At 41.8% G+C, this 6,176-nt stretch overlaps 3 non-coding genes and 1 pseudogene across 3 annotated transcripts; all 4 read right to left on the minus strand.

The window, feature by feature from the left end:
* Window positions 1–281: 281 nt before the first annotated feature.
* LOC130521217 (5S ribosomal RNA) lies at window positions 282–400 on the minus strand. Its single transcript, XR_008949227.1, has one exon. It is a non-coding gene; the product is annotated as a 5S ribosomal RNA (ribosomal RNA).
* Window positions 401–1,960: 1,560 nt separating this feature from the next.
* Window positions 1,961–2,081, minus strand: LOC130521216 (5S ribosomal RNA; annotated as a pseudogene).
* Window positions 2,082–3,622: 1,541 nt separating this feature from the next.
* LOC130521220 (5S ribosomal RNA) lies at window positions 3,623–3,740 on the minus strand. The gene has a single exon (XR_008949230.1). It is a non-coding gene; the product is annotated as a 5S ribosomal RNA (ribosomal RNA).
* A 1,537-nt stretch (window positions 3,741–5,277) lies between these two features.
* LOC130521215 (5S ribosomal RNA) lies at window positions 5,278–5,395 on the minus strand. Its single transcript, XR_008949226.1, has one exon. It is a non-coding gene; the product is annotated as a 5S ribosomal RNA (ribosomal RNA).
* Between the last annotated feature and the right edge of the window lie 781 nt (window positions 5,396–6,176).

The raw sequence follows: 6,176 nt of genomic DNA on the forward strand, positions 1-6,176 counted from the left end.
ATTTGTTTATATGGGTTGTTTCTTACTGTTGATATCAGGTGACTAGAATGTCTCAAGTGTTCAAAATTTTAAGTAAAGTGAATACAACACACCAAGTGTTCAATATTAAGTGAATACGGCACCCCGTGCACAATGCAACCAACGAACGATAGAAGAGACAGGAAGTGACGCAATACCCACGACTATGTCAATGTAGAAGTACTTAAGAAGTGAATTACATCTGGCTGGATAATTATCAGGAACACTGGCGGCCTCTGCTGACCCAGTGGAAGAGTGCAAAAAGCTTACAGCACCTGGTATTCCCAGGCGGTCTCCCATCCAAGTACTAACCAGGCCCGACCCTGCTTAGTTTCCGAGATCGGACGAGATCGGGCGTTCTCAGGGTGGTATGGCCGTAAGCGAGAGCAGGTTGCAAGAAAATGGCCTTTTGAAGTTAATACACTCAAACTTATTTTCTTGAAACATTTATTCTGGTGGAGATTGTCCATTTTGCTTTGTCACAGTCCAAACCTCAATGTTGGAGCAGCCTCAATCCATCTCCCCAAAAAGAAAAGGCTATACAGTGATCCTCGCTATATCGCGGTTCATCTTTCGCGGCTTCGCGGATTTTTTTTGCGAGTCGTTCATTGCAGTTCTCAAATATAATCGAAGGTGGCATATCCGTTTCTAAAAATCTTCTTGCTCAGAAAAAGAAAGAGCGCCAACAACTACCATAACAATGTTCTTCTCTCGGAGAAAGACTCCTGCGCCTTCAGTAGAAACAGACGCTACAGCGGCGCGGAGTCAGGACGCAGAGGCACAGCTGGGACTGGGAAATACGCGAGTGACAATGTTTCCAACCTTGTATATAGATTTTAAAATTATTGTTTTAAACAAAGTTTGGTCTTTAAAACAGGTTTGATGTTTGGTTTCATTCTACTGTTCAGTATTGCATTGTAAAATAATTTAAAAAAATAAAGTTGCTACTTCGCGGATTTACTTTTCGCGTGTTACTTTTGGAACGTAACTCCCGCGATAAACGAGGGATCACTGTATAGCCTATGAGCGTCATATCATCAAATCTGCCTAGAACGGCTCTTGGATGAGAGGTGAAACGCCTTCAAAAAATCCAAACAAGATTCAAGTCCGATAAATGAAATCAACTTAAAAGCAATGTGCCATGGCCGGGAATCGGTGCCATGGCCGGGAATCGATCCCGGGCCGGTGCGGGCCAGCCAGTTGACAATTGCTGTAACAGACAACCTGATTGAAACCTCCTGAAGACCCCAGAGGGAGAGTTCGAATCCAGCTTTGGGCATTATCAAAGAGAAGATATTTGATTGAAAAATTCACCATCATAAAAATGTTTAAAGAGCATAGCAGTGTCTGTGAGGTTTATGAGCCACAAATGCTGCTCTTTTTAGGAGCACAGCCATCATTAAACTGTAGTTTGTAGTTGTGTTATGCATAGTTTTATTGACAAATTCTAAATTGCAAGAAGTAGCAGATATGAACAGGAAATGCTACGTTATCTGCTTATTCTGTTACAAATAATCTGATGAGATAGGTGTTGGAGTTAATTCAGTTGGGGATAGACAGATGGAATATTAGTGTTGTTAGTATGATACTTGAGTTCTTTAGATATTGTTTTCAATTCAGGAATCTGCCGCCTTGAGTTGGCTTTTTTTTGAAGACAGAAATGTTGACAATAGTGTGGACCAAAGTGGGAAATGGGAAATTCAATTTTATTTAAACACAAAAACACTCACACACACACACACACACGCACGGACGCACGCACGCACACACACACAGACCACACACACACACACACACTCCTAAAATATTAAATCTCAAACGATGTACAATAGTGCAACATTAAATCTCAATGTTAGAAGTACTTAAGAAGTGAATTACATCTGGCTGGATAATTATCAGGAACACTGGGCGGCATCTGCTGACCCAGTGGAAGAGTGCAAAAAGCTTACAGCACCTGGGTTCCCAGGCGGTCTCCCATCCAAGTACTAACCAGGCCCGACCCTGCTTAGTTTCCGAAATCGGACGAGATCGGGCGTTCTCAGGGTGGTATGGCCTACGTAAGCGAGAGCAGGTGCAAAGAAATGGCCTTTTGAAGTTAATACACTCAAACTTATTTTCTTGAAACATTTATTCTGCTGGAGATTGTCCATTTTGCTTTGTCACAGTCCAAACCTCAATGTTGGAGCAGCCTCCAATCCATTCCCCCCAAAAAGAAAAGGCTATACAGTGATCCCTCGCTATATCGCGGTTCATCTTTCGCGGCTTCGCGGATTTTTTTTGCGAGTCGTTCATTGCAGTCTCAAATATAATCGAAGGTGGCATATCGTTTCTAAAAATCTTCTTGCTCAAAAAAAAGAAAGAGCGCCAACAACTACCCATAACAATGTTCTTCTCTCGGAGAAAGACTCCTGCGCCTTCAGTAGAAAAACAGACGCTACAGCGGCGCGGAGTCAGGACGCAGAGGCACAGCTGGGACTGGGAAATACGCGAGTGACAATGTTTCCAACCTTGTATTACTAGATTAAAATTATTGTTTTAAACAAAGTTTGGTCTTTAAAACAGGTTTTGATGTTTGGTTTCATCTAATGTTCAGTATTGCATTGTAAAATAATTTAAAAAAATAAAGTTGCTACTTCGCGGATTTCACTTTTCGCGTGTTACTTTTGGAACGTAACTCCCGCGATAAACGAGGGATCACTGTATAGCCTATGAGCGTCATATCATCAAATCTGCCTAGAACGGCTCTTGGATGAGAGGTGAAACGCCTTCAAAAAAATCAAACAAGATTCAAGTCCGATAAATGAAATCAACTTAAAAGCAATGTGCCATGGCCGGGGATCGGTGCCATGGCCGGGAATCGATCCCGGGCCGGTGCGGGCCAGTTGACAATTGCTGTAACAGACAACCTGATTGAAACCTCCTGAAGACCCCAGAGGGAGAGTTCGATATCAGCTTTGGGCATTATCAAAGAGAAGATATTTGATTGAAAAATTCACCATCATAAAAATGTTTAAAGAGCATAGCAGTGTCTGTGAGGTTTATGAGCCACAAATGCTGCTCTTTTTAGGAGCACAGCCATCTATTAAACTGTAGTTTGTGTCATAGCATAGTTTTATTGACAAATTCTAAATTGCAAGTAGCAGATATGAACAGGGAAATGCTACGTTATCTGCTTATTCTGTTACAAATAATCTGATGAGATAGGTGTGGAGTTAATTCAGTTGGGGATAGACAGATGAATATTAGTGTTATTAGTATGATACTTGAGTTCTTTAGATATTGTTTTCAATTCAGGAATCTGCCGCCTTGAGTTGGCTTTTTTTTGAAGACAGAAATGTTGACAATAGTGTGGACCAAAGTGGGAAATTCAATTTTATTTAAACACAAACACACACACACACACACACACCACACGCAACGGACGCACAAACACACACACACAGACACACAGACACACACACTCCTAAAATATTAATCTCAAACGATGTACAATAGTGCAACATTAAATCTCAATGTTAGAAGTACTTAAGAAGTGAATTACATCTGGCTGGATAATTATCAGGAACACTGGCGGCCTCTGCTGACCCAGTGGAAGAGTGCAAAAAGCTTACAGCACCTGGTATTCCCAGGCGGTCTCCCATCCAAGTACTAACCAGGCCCGACCCTGCTTAGTTCCGAGATCGGACGAGATCGGGCGTTCTCAGGGTGGTATGGCCGTAAGCGAGAGCAGGTGCAAGAAAATGGCCTTTTGAAGTTAATACACTCAAACTTATTTTCTTGAAACATTTATTCTGGTGGAGATTGTCCATTTTGCTTTGTCACAGTCCAAACCTCAAGTTTGGAGCAGCAGCCTCCAATCCATTCCCCCCAAAAAGAAAAGGCTATACAGTGATCCCTCGCTATATCGCGGTTCATCTTTCGCGGCTTCGCGGATTTTTTTTGCGAGTCGTTCATTGCAGTTCTCAAATATAATCGAAGTGGCATATCCGTTTCTAAAAATCTTCTTGCTCAGAAAAAGAAAGAGCGCCAACAACTACCCATAACAATGTTCTTCTCTCGGAGAAAGACTCCTGCGCCTTCAGTAGAAGAAGACAGACGCTACAGCGGCGCGGAGTCAGGACGCAGAGGCACAGCTGGGACTGGGAAAACGCGAGTGACAATGTTTCCAACCTTGTATTACTAGATTAAAATTATGTTTTAAACAAAGTTTGGTCTTTAAAACAGGTTTTGATGTTTGGTTTCATTCTATTGTTCAGTATTGCATTGTAAAATAATTTAAAAAAATAAAGTTGCTACTTCGCGGATTTCACTTTCTTCGTTGTTACTTTTGGAACGTAACTCCCGCGATAAACGAGGGATCACTGTATAGCCTATGAGCGTCATATCATCAAATCTGCCTAGAACGGCTCTTGGATGAGAGGTGAAACGCCTTCAAAAAAATCAAACAGATTCAAGTCCGATAAATGAAATCAACTTAAAAGCAATGTGCCATGGCCGGGGATCGGTTGCATGACCGGGAATCGATCCCGGGCCGGTGCGGGCCAGTTGACAATTGCTGTAATAGACAACCTGATTGAAACCCCTGAAGACCCCAGAGGGAGAGTTCGAATCCAGCTTTGGGCATTATCAAAGAGAAGATATTTGATTGAAAAATTCACCATCATAAAAATGTTTAAAGAGCATAGCAGTGTCTGTGAGGTTTATGAGCCACAAATGATGCTCTTTTTAGGAGCACAGCCATCTTTAAACTGTAGTTTGTGTCATAGCATAGTTTTATTGACAAATTCTAAATTGCAAGTAGCAGATATGAAAAGGGAAATGCTACGTTATCTGCTTATTCTGTTACAAATAATCTGATGAGATAGGTGTGGAGTTAATTCAGTTGGGGATAGACAGATGGAATATTAGTGTTGTTAGTATGATACTTGAGTTCTTTAGATATTGTTTTTTCATTCAGGAATCTGCCGCCTTGAGTTGGCTTTTTTTTGAAGACAGAAATGTTGACAATAGTGTGGACCAAAGTGGGAAATTCAATTTTATTTAAAACACAAACACACACACACACCGCACGGACGCACGCACGCACACACCACACAGACAGACACACACACACAACTCCTAAAATATTAAATCTCAAACGATGTACAATAGTGCAACATTAAATCTCAATGTTAGAAGTACTTAGAAGTGAATTACATCTGGCTGGATAATTATCAGGAACACTGGCGGCCTCTGCTGACCCAGTGGAAGAGTGCAAAAAGCTTACAGCACCTGGGATTCCTAGGCGGTCTCCCATCCAAGTACTAACCAGGCCCGACCCTGCTTAGTTTCGAGATCGGACGAGATCGGGCGTTCTCAGGGTGGTATGGCCGTAAGCGAGAGCGAGAGCAGTCAGAGCAAGAAAATGGGCTTTTGAAGTTAATACACTCAAACTTATTTTCTTGAAACATTTATTCTGCTGGAGATGTCCATTTTGCTTTGTCACAGTCCAAACCTCAATGTTGGAGCAGCTCTCCAATCCATTCCCCCCAAAAGGAAAAGCTATACAGTGATCCCTCGCTATATCGCGTTTCATCTTTCGCGGCTTCGCGGATTTTTTTTGCGAGTCGTTCATTGCAGTTCTCAAATATAATCGAAGGTGGCATATCCGTTTCTAAAAATCTTCTTGCTCAGAAAAAAAAAGAGCGCCAACAACTACCAAACAATGTTCTCTCTCGGAGAAAGACTCCTTGCGCCTTCAGTAGAAACAGAGACGCTACAGCGGCGCGGAGTCAGGACGCAGAGGCACAGCTGGGACTGGGAAATACGCGAGTGACAATGTTTCCAAACTTGTATTACTAGATTAAAATTATTGTTTTAAACAAAGTTTGGTCTTTAAAACAGGTTTTGATGTTTGGTTTCATTCTACTGTTCAGTATTACATTGTAAAATAATTAAAAAAAAAGAAAGTTGCTACTTCGCGGATTTCACTTTTCGCGGTTACTTTTGGAACGTAACTCCCCCGCGATAAACGAGGGATCACTGTATAGCCTATGAGCGTCATATCATCAAATCTGCCTAGAACGGCTCTTGGATGAGAGGTGAAACGCCTTCAAAAAAATCAAACAAGATTCAAGTCCGATAAATGAAATCAACTTAAAAGCAATGTGCCATGGCCG

Source organism: Takifugu flavidus, unplaced genomic scaffold, assembly GCF_003711565.1.
Source record: "Takifugu flavidus isolate HTHZ2018 unplaced genomic scaffold, ASM371156v2 ctg796, whole genome shotgun sequence".
NCBI classification, from domain to species: domain Eukaryota; kingdom Metazoa; phylum Chordata; class Actinopteri; order Tetraodontiformes; family Tetraodontidae; genus Takifugu; species Takifugu flavidus.